The 20,650-nt window shown below is 33.4% G+C and overlaps 2 long non-coding RNA genes across 5 annotated transcripts; one reads left to right on the forward strand and one right to left on the reverse strand.

Annotated features, from left to right (window-relative positions):
- Positions 1-1,436: 1,436 nt before the first annotated feature.
- LOC122001160 lies at positions 1,437-8,077 on the reverse strand. Of its 3 annotated transcripts, none has more exons than XR_006117289.1 (4): positions 7,716-8,077; positions 7,535-7,635; positions 7,261-7,397; positions 1,437-1,716 (listed from the first exon to the last, which is right to left on the reverse strand). It is a non-coding gene; the product is annotated as an uncharacterized LOC122001160 (long non-coding RNA). The 3 variants fall into 3 exon arrangements; XR_006117290.1 differs by having other exon boundaries at positions 1,437-1,851; positions 7,716-8,075; XR_006117291.1 differs by having other exon boundaries at positions 1,437-1,864; positions 7,716-8,075.
- A 6,683-nt stretch (positions 8,078-14,760) lies between these two features.
- LOC121999983 lies at positions 14,761-16,306 on the forward strand. Of its 2 annotated transcripts, XR_006116876.1 has the most exons (4): positions 14,761-15,208; positions 15,327-15,390; positions 15,461-15,528; positions 15,662-16,306. It is a non-coding gene; the product is annotated as an uncharacterized LOC121999983 (long non-coding RNA). The 2 variants fall into 2 exon arrangements; XR_006116877.1 differs by lacking the exons at positions 14,761-15,208; positions 15,327-15,390 and having other exon boundaries at positions 15,503-15,555.
- The last annotated feature ends 4,344 nt before the right edge of the window (positions 16,307-20,650 follow it).

The raw sequence follows: 20,650 nt of genomic DNA on the forward strand, positions 1-20,650 counted from the left end.
CCAACGGCTCCTCGTGAAGTTTGATCAATTGTGTCCAAAGCTCATATGCATTCTTGTACTTTTCTAGTCTGCATAAAACATTGTTAGGTAAAATATTACAAATAATTTTACTTATATTTTTGTTCAGTTCCAAGTCCTGAGAAGGTTTTCTCAATATTAGCACATAATCGAAATCTAAGCTTCCTAAGAAGCATTCCATTAATCGCTTCAGTAGTTGAAATCTTCTTGATCGTATAGTGGTGGTTTGTGGAGATTATGTCCTTCTTGAAGAGTCATTGAATGCTGAAGATGGAAAACTAAAAAGTGGTGCCAAGACTTGGTCTTGGATTAACAGTGTTGGAAAAAATATAGTATTGCACTAATTTCGAGAAAAATAATAAAATATTAATAAAAAATATTGATAAAAAACTATTATTTCAAATTTTTGAAAATGTAATATTTTGTCAATACTAAGTAATGGTGAAAAGATGACGATGTATTTTTCAAAAATAGTTTTGGAGGGAAAAAAATGAAAGGCGTAAGGTTTTATTTTAAATATCAACGATATCTAAATTTTTCTTTAGATATCTCCACAATGACATGATATTGTCCACTTTGGGCTAGACCCTCATGGCTTTGCTCTTGGGCTCTCCCCAAAAGTAATTCAAGCCGAATTCAAATCTTAAATTTTTTTTTATATTTAACTCGGTTCATTTACACCCCTATGTCACACCATATCCTGCTAGTTACATCATCCATGTCTCGTTGACCTCACCTCCTATGTGGACCATGCTCTTGGTATCAAGAGCTGGGTACAACAAGGCTAAATCCAGTAAGATGAGTTAGAGAGTCGAGTGGAGTGGTATGGCTGATTCGACTGGTGGAATTTCTCTTCTCAAGGTCATCATCGTCCAAGTAAAGGTTGTTGAGTTGGATGGATTGGCATGACCAAGCCGAATGGTGGAACTTCTCATCTTAGATTAGTCGAGTGGAGGTTGGAACATTAACCTATATGGACTTTGACCCATCTCAACATGACTATTAACGTTCTTAATATACGTGAAGACTTCTAGTACTTCAAGCATCAATGTTATAATATCCAAATCATAACGTATTTACAAGAGTTTTTCTTTCAAATGGGGAGAGTAATCAAAAGATGATATGCTTCTGGACTGACCGTAATGCGTGCTTCCGGATTTACCCTAGTACTCGATGAAAAACTTCCGTGGAGCCAGACAATGAGACTAACTGGATTGACCATTTCTTTTAGAATATCCAAATCACAAGGTCAGATTATTTTTTGAACTGAAAATTTTCTGTAAAAACTTAACATGTTGAGGGTGTTAGTTTTTCTAGCTAAACTTTCCATTTTCGTCGCCAAAAGTAAATATTTTGCACAGAATGCACCTACCCATTTCTGCGATAGCTATTATTATGTACACAAAAACACAAACCAATAATACAAATCAAACCTCTCTATTTCATATTAATAATGATCAGCATACACATAATTCAAGGTTAAACACAATCATATACTCTCAAGTCATATACAACACATACAAATTCAAGCTTACCAAAGATACAAATTCAAAACAAACACACTTAAATAATCCCATAACAAAGAAAATATCCATAAACAAGTCATCATATCATATAAAACACACATTCTTCAAGTTTAAGTTCCCTCTTCTTCCTCGGTATTCACTTTCTCCTCCTTCCAGACTCTCTTCTTCTTTCCTGCATTAGAAAACAAACAAACAGGTTGAGGATGAAACAAACAAACAAACATGAGTTCCTAGAATGCTGTCAAGTGTCAACAGCTTTCTCCTTTGAGTAATCCTCAGCTCCCGGACTGTCCAGTCCACTCTGAACCTGTAAAGGGATTCTAAACAGCCATAAATAGGATATATGGCTAAATCTATAATCTTGGACTCTAAGGGCAGTAAGATAAAGAGCCAACTTTGCAAACCAAAGCAATGTGATGGCAAGATGCAAGCAACAGCACGAGGGCATGATCATTTTTTTTTTTTTTTTGGCATTTGCTAGCCAACTCACATAGAGACATTTACATGTATGTGGTGGTAATAACTTGTTACGAACAAATTAATATAATTTGCTTCCGTTTACTATAGACTAACATAGCATATAAATTAATCCATGTAGACCACAAAGAAATTATATCTGAAGTCATCAAGATACATTGCCATATACAACACTTCTCTGCACTAGAAAAATATAAACATCTATATGGATCTGGCAAAGAATGTAACAGGAATTGTATTTATCAAGGTTCTAAAATTCGCTAGATGTTAGTCGGCGGCAAATCAACGCCTAGGTGGGGACTAGGCACCGCTAGGAGGATTCCTCGATATCCCTTGTTTTATGTGGACTTTGGACAATGTCATATGTAAATCTGAATGTTGTCTTAAACAATTTCATAGCAATGGAGATCTAACTATGTATGCTGAAATAAATGCATATTTTCCAATACCAAAAAATGAAAAACTAGAAAAGAAAACTAACAGGTTTGTGCAAAGGAAATATAATAGACTCAGTAAATACGAGCAAAAAAAAACAGTTGAACAGTAGAACATGCAGTAAGTCATCATAATCATTTAGTAAACAGTAGAACATATATCCAACTCGAATTTTAAAACTTTGCTATAAACTAAAACAACTTTAGTGGTGGAAAATATTAGAAAATAGTAGCAAGAGTTCAATTCAAGATTACATCATTGTGAACCACTAAACAAAATATAATTATTGAATAACATAAATCATGCCTTAACAAAATAAGTTCGAAATTACACAACTAATAATATCTCATAGACTCATATTTATTCTACTTCTTCTCCATAATTTTCAATAACTTGTTCTTCATCGAACACAAACTCAATATTATTATTGTGATCCTCCTCTTCTTCTTCGGATGCAAAATCATCTTCATGAAGTTCTCTCACTCTAGAGCTTCTTCGGGGTTCTAGATTTTCATCTGCTCCACTTGCTTCATCAACCAATTACCAAGTGAGCCCGAAACCTAGTTCAACTTCATCATCTTCCCCACCATCCACAATCCAACCGTGCGCCTTTGAAGCATCTTTTGCAAGGACATCGGTATTCCTTTCTTTTTCTCTTTTTTGTTTATTCAACAATCTAGCATTAAATTAATAAATACTAGATTGTTCAACCTGTTGACATCCAACAAATTTCTTTTCTTTGTATGAATCTTAAAAAAAAAGAGAAAGTAAATATTATAGTTAGTACATGAATATAAATGTTAAAAATTATAGCTACTTTAATTAAAGACTGAAAGTTTAAACCTTACTCCTTCAAATGTACTCAAATTTCTTTCACACCCAGATGAACTTGTAGTTAATGAAAGTATCCTCAATGTCACCATGCACATGGATCAAATGTATCATTATTTTTTTCACATGCTTTTACTGCCAATGTTTTTCCAAATAACCCAGTCTTATCTCTATATTTTATAAATTTCTTGTTAATAATTGTATCTTGTAGTTCTAACTCATTAGCATGCAAAATTTTCATGCATTCAAAAATCCCCGTCGTGACCTCCTTATAAAGAGCAATAGAACTATCTTTATAGTAAAATTAAGGATTTAACAAAAAAAAAAGGCAGTGATATGCAATGATGTATCAAGTCTATCGTTCATTTTTTACTCAATAATGACTATGATAGGTTGATAATTTGATTCCACGTTGTTAGAGCCACCTTGATATCTTCTTTACTTTGAAGAAGCTCCCCATATAGAAACCTCATCAATGACTTTCTATCTCCATCTATCAATCGAACAACTCTTACCAAAGGAGCAAATGTTTTCAAACAAAGTGTCACACCATTCCAAAAACTCATGCTCATCACTATAGAGTAAACCAATTTTCTTTTGTTTTTGACCATTTACATTTCCCCGTATATCACTTGTAAACATGACCCTTAAACTAGTTTTTTTTTAATCAAACTTTGCAATGTGAGAAAATTTTATGCAAACCTGTCGGACTATGTCTCTCTTCTTCGTGAAACTTCTCATCAATGACAAAGTCTTATGGTGAGCATAGATGAAACTAGTAAAAGACTTGGATTGCTCAATAACCTTTTTATATCGCAGAAGTTTGTCGATACTTTTAAGCATGAGATTAACCGTGTGAGTTGCACATGAACTCCAAAAAATCCAAGGTCACTTTTCTCTCATCAATTTAGCTAAGTCACATTATTGGTGGCATTGTCTTTTACAATCTAAACAATATTATGACCTCCTGCTTATTCAACACACTTGTCCACATACTCAAACATAAGTTCAGCTATATACACCACATCTGAAACTCCATACATCTGTCCTGATCAAGCACCCATTCTTTGCACATTCTCCTTGCAATTAACATACAAATTTAAGATGCTTATTTTTTATCACTCCATACATCTGTCATGATCAAGCACCCATTTTTTGCACATTCTTCTTCATGTTTCTTCAGCAATTGTTTTGTTCTTTCAACTTTGGCTTTCAACAATAGCTCCCTAAGTTGATATTAAGTTGGAGGCTTGAATCCCGTTGCAAATTGGCCCACTACCTCCATTAGTTGCTTGAAGCTATCATTATCAATAGTATTGAATAGGATTCTATTTTCATAAACTCATCTCCCAATATATTGTTAAACTTGTTAAGTTCTCTCTTTGAAAAGAGCCAAATTTATATTTTTTGGCGAAGCACTTTACTCCCACTTGAACTTACATTTTCTGGAGCAATTACTGATGCATATCTATCCATGGGACTAAGTGGAACAGGTTTTTTAATTCTATCCATCTCTTCAATTTCAAGACCTTCTTCGTCTAGAGAAATAGCCACCTCTATTTTACAACTTTGTTTTTCCATTATTTTGTTCTTCTTTCTGTTCCTCCCTTCTAAAATAGCCTGTTTGCACTTATTTTTGTCTTCTTGAGATGTTTTTTGACAACTAGATATATTTTCAAGTATATTTCCAATGTGCTCCTTGATCCTATACACTCCCCCAACATTATTTTTCCACACAACTTGTATTTAATTTTATCGAGGTTCTTCGAATCAATCAATATTCCATACTCCTATCCGATGTCACTTGACTTTCTTCTAAGAATTCCGGACATGGGTTAAGTGTATTATGATAGCAGATAACCTGAAAAAGTTATATATAACATGATAAAATTTAATTATACCATATGATACAAAATATAGCATTAATAAGTCTAAGAATATTTTTTTTATATATCTTAATCTAATTAATAAAATTTATTAGATATTTAATAAAGAACTTAAATTTTAAATATATTTTTTAAATTTTTAAATCTGATTTATATAAATTAATAATATTTATTGAATTTTTTAAATTTTAATTTAATTTTTATATTTTTATTTGATTTATATAAATTAATAATATTTATTAGAATTTTTTAAATTTTAAATATACTTTTTATATTTTTAAATCTGATTTATATAAATTAATAATATTTATTGAATTTATTAAATTTTTAAATATACTTTTTAAATTTGTTATATAAATTAATAATATTTATTAAAAAATAAATTTTAAATATATTATTTATATATTTAAATCTGATTATATAAATTAATTATGTTTATTAGAATTTTAAATATAATTTTTATATATTTAAATCTGTTTTATATAAATTAATAATATTTATTATAAAAAATTTAAATTTTAAATATATTTAATTGGGATAATTTAATTAGGTTTTATGAAACCCTATTATTGAAATTATCCCAGTTAGGAATTGTTTTATTTTATTAAATCCTAAAAAAAGAATTATGCACAGTAACAAAAATCACACAACGGTGTGGATGCCACCGGACGCTTCACTAGAGGCGTCCAACGCCTCCGGAAGCGTCTTCGAGTGGCGCCGGTAGCATCGCGGAAAGCTTTTGGCACCACCAGAAACATCGCGAGATGTTGTCATACGCGTCCTAAGACGCTTCCGATGGCTGCAAATGTCCCACAATGCGTCCGGCACGACCGAAGACTTGTCACGACAACGACTCATCAGGAGAAACAAAAAAAAAAATGTAAAAACTTACCAGAAGCGACGAAGCCCGAAGTTGCGGCAATGAGAGAAGACGAAGAGCCTCTTCATGCAAACGAGCAAATTAGGATTTTGGATTTAGTCATATTAAAAGCTAAAATATTTGCGCCGTAGCGCCGAGGCCCTCGAGGCCCGCTGAAGCCCGCCAAGGGCCGTCGAGGACCGCCTAGGCGGCCAACCGCCTAAGTCACCCGCCTGGTAGATTTTTGGCACGGTCTACTGCCACACAGCGCATAGGCGCCTAGGGCGTTTTTTCGAACACTGATATTTATATACATATTTGAATAGCTGATATTAATCTATTATTCAAAAGACAAATGTAATGTAAGAAGCTAATACTAGAAATAAATACCTATTTGAATAGCTGATATTAATCTATTATTCAAAAGACAAATGTAATGTAAGAAGCTAATACTAGAAAAAACAAGAGAAGGCATATGAAGAACCAATATGATAATGCAGTCAAGTGTTGTAAATGTTGTTTGCAGAAGATTAAAATGAATCTGTAACCAATTGATGCAGATATTTGTTCAGAATAGTACCTTAATAATGGGATCAAGAGCAAAGATGCCATGAGATTTGCCTAATACTCCTATACAAAGACAAATGCAAGATGTAAATAATGTTGGAGCTGGTGGTGGTGATATTGAGCACGGGGCAGAATGATGGTGTAACACTGCTTTGGCGAAAGTCAAAGTTAGAGTTGGACTCAATCTCTTTAAGATGAATTTGTCACGCACATGGTGAGCACGACAATTGTCTCCCAAGATACGACGACTTTATCTTGCGATAACAGCATTGCAAATGACAAGACCTACAAACCTAAGAAACTTCTCGAACTTTCCAAATGCAAGTATGGTATGCAATATTTCTTATTTATACCAAATGAAGCGGTAGAAAAATCTCTTGGTTCAATTAGATCTTATCCATCCAACTTGAATTGGATGATCTAGATCACAAGTCTTCCCAAGAGATACAATGTCATTTGGATGTCTTCGTTTTGAAATTAATGGTTGAGATTGAGTCATCCGAAAGAGTACTTATGCCTTCTCATATGGATGAATTAGATTTATCAATCTTAATCCAACGATCTAGATTTAATTTCTCATTCACATCAATTTTCCAACAAATAATGACCAAAATAAGTAAACAGTACGACTCCTAAATCAGAAAGTAGATGAAAAATAAACCTTATTTTGGATTATTTTTTCAAGCAATTTGTTGAGATACTCAGGCAAGCAGCAAACATATCCTTCCTCGTTGATGCACCTATCTAACGGATCACATCCTTCGACATGGGAATCCTCCAGTGATAGTGTTTTAGAATCTGTAAATGTGAGCATTTTGATGAATAAGTATAGTTTACATAGTAGAGCATGAGCAACTAACGAAGGAAAAGACATTGTTATTACAATTTATATGCATGGAGAATGAAGTATAACTATATAAGATCACTTTGCTGACCTTTTCTTCCACACATCTGAAGTGGACGGATACACAAAACTTGTTGTTCTCCACCTTGGCACCAGGAATGGGCTTGGCCTTCTCCATTAACTTTTGTGAACCTGATTAAAGGGAAATGATTCAGTGTCTCTGGTCCCGAATGCCATCGGCTAAGAGATGGATTTCAGCAACAAGGACCTACCCAAATAGGTGACGGTGGCGTCCAATGTCGGGTACTTGGTAGAAGTTGATGGGGAGGAAAGGGGAGGATTTGTCAGTGTCTATGGAGGGGGTGAAATGGAGACGATCGACCCACTTGCTGTAGCTGCAGACAACGGAGTGGCTGGAGGCGAAGAGAAGGTGAGACCTTGGAATAGGAGTTTCTGTAGAAGAGATCGCATGGCGGTAGAGGTCGGAGAGGGCACGGTGGTTGAGGGGTCGATGTCGCGTGTAAGAGAGGAGAAGATCGGGATTTAGAGTTAGGGATCAGGAATTTAATCCTAAACTTTGCGACGAATTCGAAATTCGCCCTAATCTAAAATTTAGCGATGAAGTTTGAATTCGTCCCAAAATTTTGATGTAAACTTTAGGATCGGAATAGCTATATTTGCAACGAATTAAAGTTCCTGGTAAAATTAACAACAAATTCTGAATTCATTCTAAAATTTACGATGAATTTTTAATTTGTTGTAAATTTTGTGACTGACAAATTTTGAATTCATTGTAAAGTTTAGGGATTAAAGTCCTAAAATTTAGTGACGGAATTCAAATTTACTGCAAATTTTATGATGAATTCAAAATTCATCTCAAACTTAGCAACGAATTTAAAATTCATCGTAAAAATTTGTTGTAAACTTTAGAGATCTGAATAGCTAAATTTGTAATGAATTAAAGTTCGTTGCAAAATTAGCAATGAATTTTGAATTCGTCGTAAATTTTATCGTGAAAATTAAATTCGAATTAGCGATGAAATTTTTGTTGTTAATTTTGTGACAAAGTATTTTTTTCATGGCTAATTTCGTTGCTAATTAGCAATGATTTTATTTTGGTCACTAATTTTGTTATAAATTTACGACAAATTTTTTTCTCCCTAAAATTCTTCATTAAATCCATGTTTTTTAGTGCACTATTATGCTTACAAGGACACATGTGAAGGCATACGTGATCGGTATTAAACTATTAAAAGAAATATTAATAATTAAAACATATATTATTTGAATAAAATAACTTTTAACTTGACATTCATTAGTTATAAGCAATTAAATGAGTTAGCTTAGGTTTTAAATTGATTTTGTTTGGTTGACATCTAATTCATTCATCTTGATTTATCAATGTTGCAGAAAGCAAATTTTTATATATATATTTTTAAATTTCAGCATTAATAATATTGGTATTATTTATAATTATAAATTATTTTGAAGTAATTTTTAGTATTTCAATACTAATATTTATTTTTTTTTAACTTTTTTTTAGGTTGGAAGCACTACAAAAAAACAATAATTTAGGGACGAAAGTTTGGGACGAAAATTTTTCGTCCCAAAATTGCAACAATTTTGGCAACAAATATAAAATTTGACCCAAATTAGAAACGAAATCTGCAACAAAAAAATTTCATCGCAAATTGCCAACAAACAATATTTTCGTTGCAAAATTCGTTCCAGAATCTGGGACGAATCTAGGATTCGTCCCAAATTCTGGGACGAATTCTGGATTCGTTCCAGAATCTGGGACGAATTCTGGATTCGTTCCAGAATCTGGGACGAATTCTGGATTCGTTCCAGAATCTGGGACGAATCCAGAATTCGTCCCAGATTTTAAAAAATTAAAAAATAAAATAAATATTATTCGAAAAGCTTAAATATAGACCTAGAGATCTCGGAATTTAATGAAACAAATTTCTATGCGTTCATAATTTTCTCCTGATCATAAAAATATCCTAATCCTGAATTTTAACCTAATATATTGAGTGTGGTGATTTTTTAACACGAATATGACCTAATGATTAATAAAAAATTCACCACAGTCAATATAATATGTTAAAATTATGGATAAGGATATTTTTGAGATTAGGAAAAAATTAGGAATCCATAGAAACTTGTTTCATGAAATTCCGACATCTCTAGATCCATATTTAGTGTATCCGATTAATTTTTCTTTTCTTTTTTAATTTTCTTAAATCTGGGACGAATCCTGGATTCGTCCCAAAATTTGGGACGAATCCTGGAATTCGTCCCCAAATCTGGGACGAATCCAGGAATTTGTCCCAAAATCTGGGACGAATCTAGGATTCGTCCCAGATTTAAAAAAAAATAAAAAATAAAATAAATATCATTCCGAAGGCCTAAATATGGACCTAGAGATCTCGGAATTTAATGAAACAAGTTTCTATGCATTTATAATTTTCTCCTGATCATAAAAATATACTAATTCTAAATTTTAACCTAATATATTGAGTGTGGTGATTTTTTAACACGAATATGACCTAATTCTTAATAAAAAATTCACCACAGTCAATATAATATGTTAAAATTATGGATGAGGATATTTTTAACATCACCAAAAAATTAGGAACCCATAGAAATTTGTTTCATGAAATTCCGACATCTCTAGGTCCATATTTAGTGAAACATAGATAGTTTAATGTTAATTAAGTATGTTAGCGTTTAACGTATGTTTGAATATGTGTCTAAAACTTTAAATATATACCTACGGATGTCAGAATTTTATGAAACAAGATTCTATGAGTTTCTAATTTTCTCCTGATTGTAAAAATGTCCTCATCTATAATTTTACCCTAATATTTTGAGTGTTGTGATTTTTTAACTTGAATTTAAAGAATTTGGTTTAAAAAATCACTACACTAAATATATTAGGTTAAAATTATGAATGAGGATTTATTTATGATTATTACAAAATTAGAAACCCATAAAAACTTGTTTCATGAAATTCCGACATCTCTAGGTTCATATTTAGTGTCTCCGATTAATTTTTCTTTTATTTTTAAATTTATTTAAATTTGGGACGAATCCTGGATTTGTCCCAAAATCTGGGACGAATCCAGGAATTCGTCCCAAAATCTGGGACGAATCCAGGAATTCGTCCCAAAATCTGGGACAAATCCAGGATTCGTCCCAGAATTAAAAAAATGAAAAAATAAAATAAATATCATTCGGAAGGCCTAAATATGAACCTAGAGATCTCGGAATTTAATGAAATAAGTTTCTATGTATTCATAATTTTCTCCTGATCATAAAAATATCCTAATCCTGAATTTTAACCTAATATATTGAGTGTGGTGATTTTTTAACACGAATATGACCTAATGATTAATAAAAAATTCACCACAGTCAATATAATATGTTAAAATTATGGATAAGGATATTTTTGAGATTAGAAAAAATTAGGAATCCATAGAAACTTGTTTCATGAAATTCCGACATCTCTAGGTCCATATTTAGTGTCTCCGATTAATTTTTCTTTTCTTTTTTAATTTTCTTAAATCTGGGACGAATCCTGGATTCGTCCCAAAATTTGGGACGAATCCTGGAATTCGTCCCCAAATCTGGGACGAATCCAGGAATTCGTCCCAAAATCTGGGACGAATCCAGGATTCGTCCCAGATTTAAAAAAAAATAAAAAATAAAATAAATATCATTCCGAAGGCCTAAATATGGACCTAGAGATCTCGGAATTTAATGAAACAAGTTTCTATGCATTCATAATTTTCTCCTGATCATAAAAATATACTAATTCTAAATTTTAACCTAATATATTGAGTGTGGTGATTTTTTAACACGAATATGACCTAATTCTTAATAAAAAATTCACCACAGTCAATATAATATGTTAAAATTATGGATGAGGATATTTTTAACATCACCAAAAAATTAGGAACCCATAGAAATTTGTTTCATGAAATTTCGACATCTCTAGGTCCATATTTAGTGAAACATAGATAGTTTAATGTTAATTAAGTATGTTAGCGTTTAACGTATGTTTGAATATGTGTCTAAAACTTTAAATATATACCTACGGATGTCAGAATTTTATGAAACAAGATTCTATGAGTTTCTAATTTTCTCCTGATTGTAAAAATGTCCTCATCTATAATTTTACCCTAATATTTTGAGTGTTGTGATTTTTTAACTTGAATTTAAAGAATTTGGTTTAAAAAATCACTACACTAAATATATTAGGTTAAAATTATGAATGAGGATTTATTTATGATTATTACAAAATTAGAAACCCATAGAAACTTGTTTCATGAAATTCCGACATCTCTAGGTTCATATTTAGTGTCTCCGATTAATTTTTCTTTTATTTTTAAATTTATTTAAATTTGGGACGAATCCTGGATTTGTCCCAAAATCTGGGACGAATCCAGGAATTCGTCCCAAAATCTGGGACAAATCCAGGATTCGTCCCAGAATTAAAAAAATGAAAAAATAAAATAAATATCATTCGGAAGGCCTAAATATGAACCTAGAGATCTCGGAATTTAATGAAATAAGTTTCTATGTATTCATAATTTTCTCCTGATCATAAAAATATCCTAATCCTGAATTTTAACCTAATATATTGAGTGTGGTGATTTTTTAACACGAATATGACCTAATGATTAATAAAAAATTCACCACAGTCAATATAATATGTTAAAATTATGGATAAGGATATTTTTGAGATTAGGAAAAAATTAGGAATCCATAGAAACTTGTTTCATGAAATTCCGACATCTCTAGGTCCATATTTAGTGTCTCCGATTAATTTTTCTTTTCTTTTTTAATTTTCTTAAATCTGGGACGAATCCTGGATTCGTCCCAAAATTTGGGACGAATCCTGGAATTCGTCCCCAAATCTGGGACGAATCCAGGAATTCGTCCTCAAATCTGGGACGAATCCAGGATTCGTCCCAGATTTAAAAAAAATAAAAAAATAAAATAAAGATCATTCCGAAGGCCTAAATATGGACCTAGAGATCTCGGAATTTAATGAAACAAGTTTCTATGCATTCATAATTTTCTCCTGATCATAAAAATATACTAATTCTAAATTTTAACCTAATATATTGAGTGTGGTGATTTTTTAACACGAATATGACCTAATTCTTAATAAAAAATTCACCACAGTCAATATAATATGTTAAAATTATGGATGAGGATATTTTTAACATCACCAAAAAATTAGGAACCCATAGAAATTTGTTTCATGAAATTCCGACATCTCTAGGTCCATATTTAGTGAAACATAGATAGTTTAATGTTAATTAAGTATGTTAGCGTTTAACGTATGTTTGAATATGTGTCTAAAACTTTAAATATATACCTACGGATGTCAGAATTTTATGAAACAAGATTCTATGAGTTTCTAATTTTCTCCTGATTGTAAAAATGTCCTCATCTATAATTTTACCCTAATATTTTGAGTGTTGTGATTTTTTAACTTGAATTTAAAGAATTTGGTTTAAAAAATCACTACACTAAATATATTAGGTTAAAATTATGAATGAGGATTTATTTATGATTATTACAAAATTAGAAACCCATAGAAACTTGTTTCATGAAATTCCGACATCTCTAGGTTCATATTTAGTGTCTCCGATTAATTTTTCTTTTATTTTTAAATTTATTTAAATTTGGGACGAATCCTGGATTTGTCCCAAAATCTGGGACGAATCCTGGATTTGTCCCAAAATCTGGGATGAATCCAGGAATTCGTCCCAAAATCTGGGACGAATCCAGGAATTCGTCCCAAAATCTGGGACAAATCCAGGATTCGTCCCAGAATTAAAAAAATGAAAAAATAAAATAAATATCATTCGGAAGGCCTAAATATGAACCTAGAGATCTCGGAATTTAATGAAATAAGTTTCTATGTATTCATAATTTTCTCCTGATCATAAAAATATCCTAATCCTGAATTTTAACCTAATATATTGAGTGTGGTGATTTTTTAACACGAATATGACCTAATGATTAATAAAAAATTCACCACAGTCAATATAATATGTTAAAATTATGGATAAGGATATTTTTGAGATTAGGAAAAAATTAAGAATCCATAGAAACTTGTTTCATGAAATTCCGACATCTCTAGGTCCATATTTAGTGTCTCCGATTAATTTTTCTTTTCTTTTTTAATTTTCTTAAATCTGGGATTCGTCCCAAAATTTGGGACGAATCCTGGAATTCGTCCCCAAATCCGGGACGAATCCAGGATTCGTCCCAGATTTAAAAAAAATAAAAAATATAATAAATATCATTCCGAAGGCCTAAATATGGACCTAGAGATCTCGGAATTTAATGAAACAAGTTTCTATGCATTCATAATTTTCTCCTGATCATAAAAATATACTAATTCTAAATTTTAACCTAATATATTGAGTGTGGTGATTTTTTAACACGAATATGACCTAATTCTTAATAAAAAATTCACCACAGTCAATATAATATGTTAAAATTATGGATAAGGATATTTTTGAGATTAGGAAAAAATTAGGAATCCATAGAAACTTGTTTCGTGAAATTCCGACATCTCTAGGTCCATATTTAGTCATCCGATTAATTTTTTTTTTTATTTTTTTAATTTTCTTAAATCTGGGACGAATCCTGGATTCGTCCCAAAATTTGGGACGAATCCAGGAATTCGTCCCAAAAGTAGGGACAAAAATGGCAACAAACTATTTTTGTTTCTAAAAAACCCTATATCCCTTAATCCCACATATTCTCTTTACGATCTCCTTCGCATGGCCATGAATCCTTCTCCGGTGGCGAATCCTTCTCTGCAGCGCAGTAATCCCTCTCCTCTCCCATCTCCTCTCATCATGCTGGCGCGCCGCCACGCTTGGCCGCGTGGCGCTGCCCGGCGCCCTGCCGCGTGGCCTCACCGCCGCCGTCGTCGTGCTCGCCAGCGTGTCTCGCCGACGCGCCGCCGCCGCCGTCGTGCTTGGTCGCCGTGGCCGCACTTAGCAGCGTGTGGCCTGCTCGACGGCCGCTCACCGCCGCCTCGCCGTGCTCCGCCAGCGTGTCCTCGATCGACGCCTCGCCGCCTCGCCGTGCTTGGCCGCCGTGGCCGCACGCGTGAGGCGCGACGGCACGGCCCACCTGGCCGCCGTCTCGGCCAGGCCGTGTCCTCCCGATGCGAGCGCCGCCGCCGTCGTGCTTGGCGGCCTGCCGCAGAAAATCCGCGCGCCGCTTTTGACCTTCTCGGGTGTTAATTCGATACAGTACTTATCCGTTGTTTGTATGCTTATCCAGTTACAATGATGATTGATTTTGTAACCTTGATTCAATCAACTCATTTTAGGTCAACATTTTATGTTATTTCTTTGAACGGTAAGAATTTGGACTTGCTAAGTCTCAGTAATTTATTCATGCATTGAATTTGTGCTTTCCATCAAATTACGCCTCTGATTTCTCATCTTATCTCCTAAGTAGAATGATAGTTGGCTTGATTTTGTGGGTTCGGCTTATCAACAAGAGTCGTCTACTGAAATTGATCATCATTCATGGCCAAAAAAATAACATTTATAGCTATTAAAAGAACAAAGTTTAGAGAGACTAAAATGCTAGTGAAAAAAGTACAAATGATTTATTATGTTAAGGTATTGACTAAATTTGTAATTTTGTTTGTGCAGGTCTCGCTCGGTGTAGTTGGAGACACTCGTATCATAAAGCATTTTTGTAGATCTTCCCCGTGGTATTCTAGCCTATCTTTAATATGCAAACTTACCAAACTTATATCTCACTTTTTATATACTGTCTCAGTTATAATTTTATTTATTTTATCAGTTAATACATTGTATTTATTCCTACAGGTCATTAGAGGTGACATCTAATATTTTTTCCCCTCTTGTTCTACAAGCTATTTGAAGAAAAATGGTAAGTTTTTGAAAGTTCCTTTTTATGAATCAAATTTGCAATTTACTTTATCTTATATTGGAATTTTTAGTTCCGCTCTAAGTCAGATTCCTCCGCGTGACGATGATGATGATGGCGATGATGATAACGATGATGCTGGTGATGCTATTTCATGATTTTAATTATGTCTGATGATTATTTGTCTCATAATTAGTGTTTTATACATTAAACCATGCCATGTTAACTTTTCTAATTTTTATTTTATTTAATATTGTTAATTTGTTTTTAACAGGATTGGTGAGGCGAAATATGTATCGGAGAAAAAAGTAAGTATTAAATAACACACTCGTAGTTGAACATGTTAGACTTTTAATTATATTTATATATTTTTAAATTAGTTATATTTGAAAAGTTAAATAAAGGTATCTTTTTATATATTTGTTGAAATTTGATATTATTGCATTATTACTTCAAATTCCAAATTATGATTAGAGTTTGCCTAATAACCAAGTAACTATGAGTACTTAAAGACTAGTATCAACTAATTGCTCATATATTAGTTTGTGTTTTTTTCATTTCAGACATTTTCATATTATAGGAATTTTAAGAATACATCTCATTCTCTCTATGTTTGATGAAATATAATATTTGTAAAACTTGTTTGATAAGGTGAAATATGGTATATCATAACAATTTGATACAAATGAAACTGTTAGAATTGTGAGATTGTTAGAATTTAAGTTATTATCTTTCTGGTTACACATGATCTGGTTTATTCGTTTGTTTGTATGCAGGAAGAGAAGAGTTGATGGGGATGAAAGCTTTTGTGGAGAAAGAAGATGAGTTGATGTATCTTAGTTTTTTTTTAAATTTAACTCCTTGTTTAACTTCTTGGATTATTAGACTTTATAAATATTTGAGTGTTGAACTTGTATAATATTTTGGAGTCGTTTGAAGAAGATGTTGAGAACTTTGAATTTGTTGTATTGTGATTTGATTTCAATTATTAATATATGTATCTGAAATAGGATGTGTTGAATGTATATATTGTGTTATTTGTGATATTGTTAATTAGGATGTGTTGAAAGTCTATATTTTGTTATTTGAATTTGTTATATATATTTTATTTGAATTTATTGTAGAAATGTATAGTTGCTGGATTTTTTTTTTTAATTTAGGAACGAATTTGGCAACGAAAATAATTTGTTCCAAACTTATCCATTGATAATTTTGCAATAAAAATATTTTTGTTCCAAATTTCGTCCCAGATTCTGGGACGAATATGCGGATTCGTCCCAGAATTTGGGACGAAACTGCGGATTTGTTCCAGTATTTGGGACGAAATTTGGAATGAATATTTATTTTTTAAATGAAATTAGTATTTTCGTTGCCAAATTCGTTGTAAATTTTGCAACAAAAATAATATTCGTTGCAATGTGTCATGAAAATTAGCAACAAATTTGGCAACGAAAATATAATTTGTTGCCAAATTTGGGACAGATTTGGCAACAGAATTAAATTCATCCCCGAATTCGTCCCCAAATTCGTTGCTAAGTTTGCAACAAAATAAATTTTCGTTGCAAAATTGTATAGTATTTTGGGACAAATAGAGTTTTTTGTTGCAAAATTGGCAACGAATTTGGGGACGAAAATATTATTCATCGCCAATTTTGTCCCCAAATTCGTTGCCAAATTTCCAACGAACAAATATTTGTTCCAAAAGTTGGCATCAATAATTTTGGGACGAAAATATTTTCGTCCCAAATTTTGTCCCTAAATATTTTGCAACGAATTTTTTTGTCAAATTCGTCCCAAAATTTGTCCCAGAAGCCTTTATTTTTTGTAGTGAAGAAAAAAAACAAAAGAAGTTCAAATCCACTTTAAAAATTCCCTTGAAATAGGACTAGACAAAGAGCCGAGAGGCAGAGGAATTCCTGCTGCCTTAGACTAATTAGGGTGGAAAGAAGAAGAGTTTGAATTTACTGAGAATTATGCTGTTAAATGGTTCAAAACAGTGTCATTTTAGGCCATAAATATTTATATAAAAAAAATAAACAGGACTAAAACCACGCAGTTTGGTCCAAAACTAAAAAAAATCGCCTTTTCGGTCTAGGCGGTGCTTAGGATCGAACATAAACAGTGACGCATATTTGGCCGATTAGAGGGTTTCAGTTCGACTAAGGCGCTAGGTAAGCTGAAATTTATTGTTAGAAGAGTTACAATTTAATCACTATATGTGGCGCAGGTAGGCCCCCGCCGAGGGGGTCTATAATAAAATAGAATAATCTTTTGTTTGTCGAACTTAGCAAGGATATAAGTTAGTTACGCATAAGCAATTAACATTAAAGAAACAATGACAACTTAAAAGAAAAGAGGCGCAATAATTACTTGATTACAATCTAGGTGGTTGTTAATCTAAGACGGTTGAAAGTTCAATAAAAATCTCCTTCGTTGAAGGCCGAAAATTCTCTTACACTCTTTGAAAGCTCATAAATAAACTAGAAATTGATTATTAAAATTGTTGTTTAATTCCTAGCTTCAAAGGTCTTTTTATAACCTCTAGAAAAACTTATCCGCCTCTCGAAGACGCCTCCAAGGAGCAATGGCGGAGCTAGCCCAGGTGATCTACCCGGGTTGTGGGCCATGCCGACGTCGATGCCGACGCCAATGCCCAGGCTAGCCTCCGCTTTCTCTTCCGTTTTCCCCTTTTTTCTACAGTAAAATTGACGTTTTTCTCTTCTCGCCCACGTCGGCCATCCGGGCTACAACCCGGGTAGGGTTGTTCCTGGCTCCGCCCTTGCCAAGGAGGTCCAAGGCATCTTCCATAAAACAAGTCTTATTTGTCAAAGATAAAAATTTATTTTCAGCTAACGATTATTGAATGAGCCTTCAACATGCTTAAAGGCGCCTTCCATGAGGCATTGAAGGTACCTTCAATCTAGTTGAAGGGGCTTCCACAAGGTTGATCAGCTTTCAGAGATGGTCTTCTTTGCGTGGGTGATACTCCAACCTTCTCCTTGAGCAGGCTTCCTCCCTGACTTTTCATCCCTCGAATGTCGCGCACGTCTTTCTCGTTCACCGGTATACTCTTTCACAACTCCTCGTCACTCGGATGCACCGAGCTAGTCGGTTCTTTTCCCGTGGCATCCTTCTTGTCCGCTCCGTCTTCTGCTCGACTTCTTGTGCTCCTAAATTCCTGAACATTTTAATACAAGGTATCAAACACAAAAATGATCTAACTTAACTTGGTTGATCATCTCAAGACCATCACATGGTATTTACACTATATTGCACAAATTTTCAGCTTTAATCATGCATCCATAATGTATGTTACCTGACTTGGTTTTAGAAAAGAGGACAGACCAACTAGTCGTGGTTAAGCAACCTTCATAATAGCCTGCCCTTCCATTTCACATAATAGTTGATGCTGCTCCAGCCCATAGTCCCAATCATGATTCCTTCTTCATGAATTATTGTCCTTGCACTGTCCTTTTACTTCAGGAGGTCAGCACTAAATCCTGTCTATTGTTGCAATCTGACTTTCACTAATAAATTCCATAAGCCAGGGTATTGTATTGATGAGAAAATAACAAAATCAATGATTGGAAGAGTGGAGGGAGACAATTGTGATATAATAATATCCATGCATAAAGTTTTGATACAAAATGGACGACTAAAAATAGTTGGAACTAAAGCAGTTTGTCAATTTTGATGTATGTTAATATTGAAAGAGTAAACACGATCAAAATCAATACAATATTACAACATAAAGTTGTAATCTTAAAAGAAAACAGCACGTCCTCCTATTTTATACACATCTCAACTGTCTATAACAAGATGAGATAACACTAACAATTCTCACCCAACATGTTTCTTCTTTCCTAATCTACTTCCCTCTTTTTGTATTCACCACACAATTCAAGAGATAACACTCATCATAGCTATTATGGAAACTAAACTGGGATGTGTTTTAGTCTCACTAATTTGATGTTGTTTATCCTCACAAAAAATCATTGCATGACATATATATATATATATCTTAGGGGATGAGGCATGTCATGGAAAACTGCTCCAGCACTACATTGATCTTCCTCGATTGAAACTCAATGTAAAGTCACCGTTAATATTTCAATCAATTGAAATTGTTACACTAGCTAAAGTGGCCGCTGGTCTTTCCCAAGTCATTACACCTCAACAATGCTCCTAATGATGGAGGATGACACTTTACCATAGTTTATCCACTATCAAATTTACGATTTACAAAAGAAATTTCTATCAATAGTCGGAGCTTTACCAACTCTCTAGTTAAATTTGAATGGTCATTTAATGTAAACATAAATAAGATGAGACTTTCTCATAGCATCTACACCAGTTTTCTATCTAAAATACATCATTTATGATAAAAAAAAAATTATTTTATTAAATTTAGATATTTACTCCTCAATACATCATATATCAATTTCTCTATTTCTTTTTTCTCCTATAATATTTAGGGAATGAAATTTATTCTATAAATTTAGAGAAATAATGTTCATAAATACATAATTTAGAGATGAATAAGATAGCTGATGTAATTACCCAATTCAAAATTTAAGGTAAATTTTTTAAATAGGGTATTTGAAATGGATGCTCTCATCCGTAATGAACGAGAAATACACAATTAAAAATATAGCTAACACCATTGAGATCCAAATCCAATGCCTGAAAAGTGGAAACTACTTGACTAAAAGGGGATGAGTGCCCACCTCGAACGGGGCGACGATGAGGAGGGTTTCAAAACCCCCGCACCAAAACCGGAGGCAAGTCTAGCGCGGTTGGAGAGACCTCTCATAGTTGGCTCTCTGACGACGGACTAGAGGAGGGCATTGGAGATCATACGAAGGGCGTACTTCATGTGAGTGGCGAAGGGGGTAAGCCCCTTCCACAGCGCCTGCATCGTCGCACGCCTTCCACCTTCGCCACTGTCACCCCGAGTGGGTAATGCCGCGCTATGCCCCGTCCGGGTCGACTTGTGGTCGCCACTTGATAACGTCGATTGGTTGCAGGCAACACGCCTCCACGATCCCACCCAGCTAGGAACTCGGTCACAACCCCACGTGCATAACGATGAAAAATGGGTATAAATGTGGCATTAATAAAGGCTAAAGAAAATACATCCCGAGACAGTGACGTGTGAATTGGTGGCAAAAGGTAGTGGGTTGAGTACGCATGACAATGGTTTGTAGTATGTATATCGATTCAGTAAAACATACATAAAAAAAAATAAGACGATTAAAATATT

Source organism: Zingiber officinale, chromosome 7A, assembly GCF_018446385.1.
Source record: "Zingiber officinale cultivar Zhangliang chromosome 7A, Zo_v1.1, whole genome shotgun sequence".
Lineage (NCBI taxonomy): Eukaryota > Viridiplantae > Streptophyta > Magnoliopsida > Zingiberales > Zingiberaceae > Zingiber > Zingiber officinale.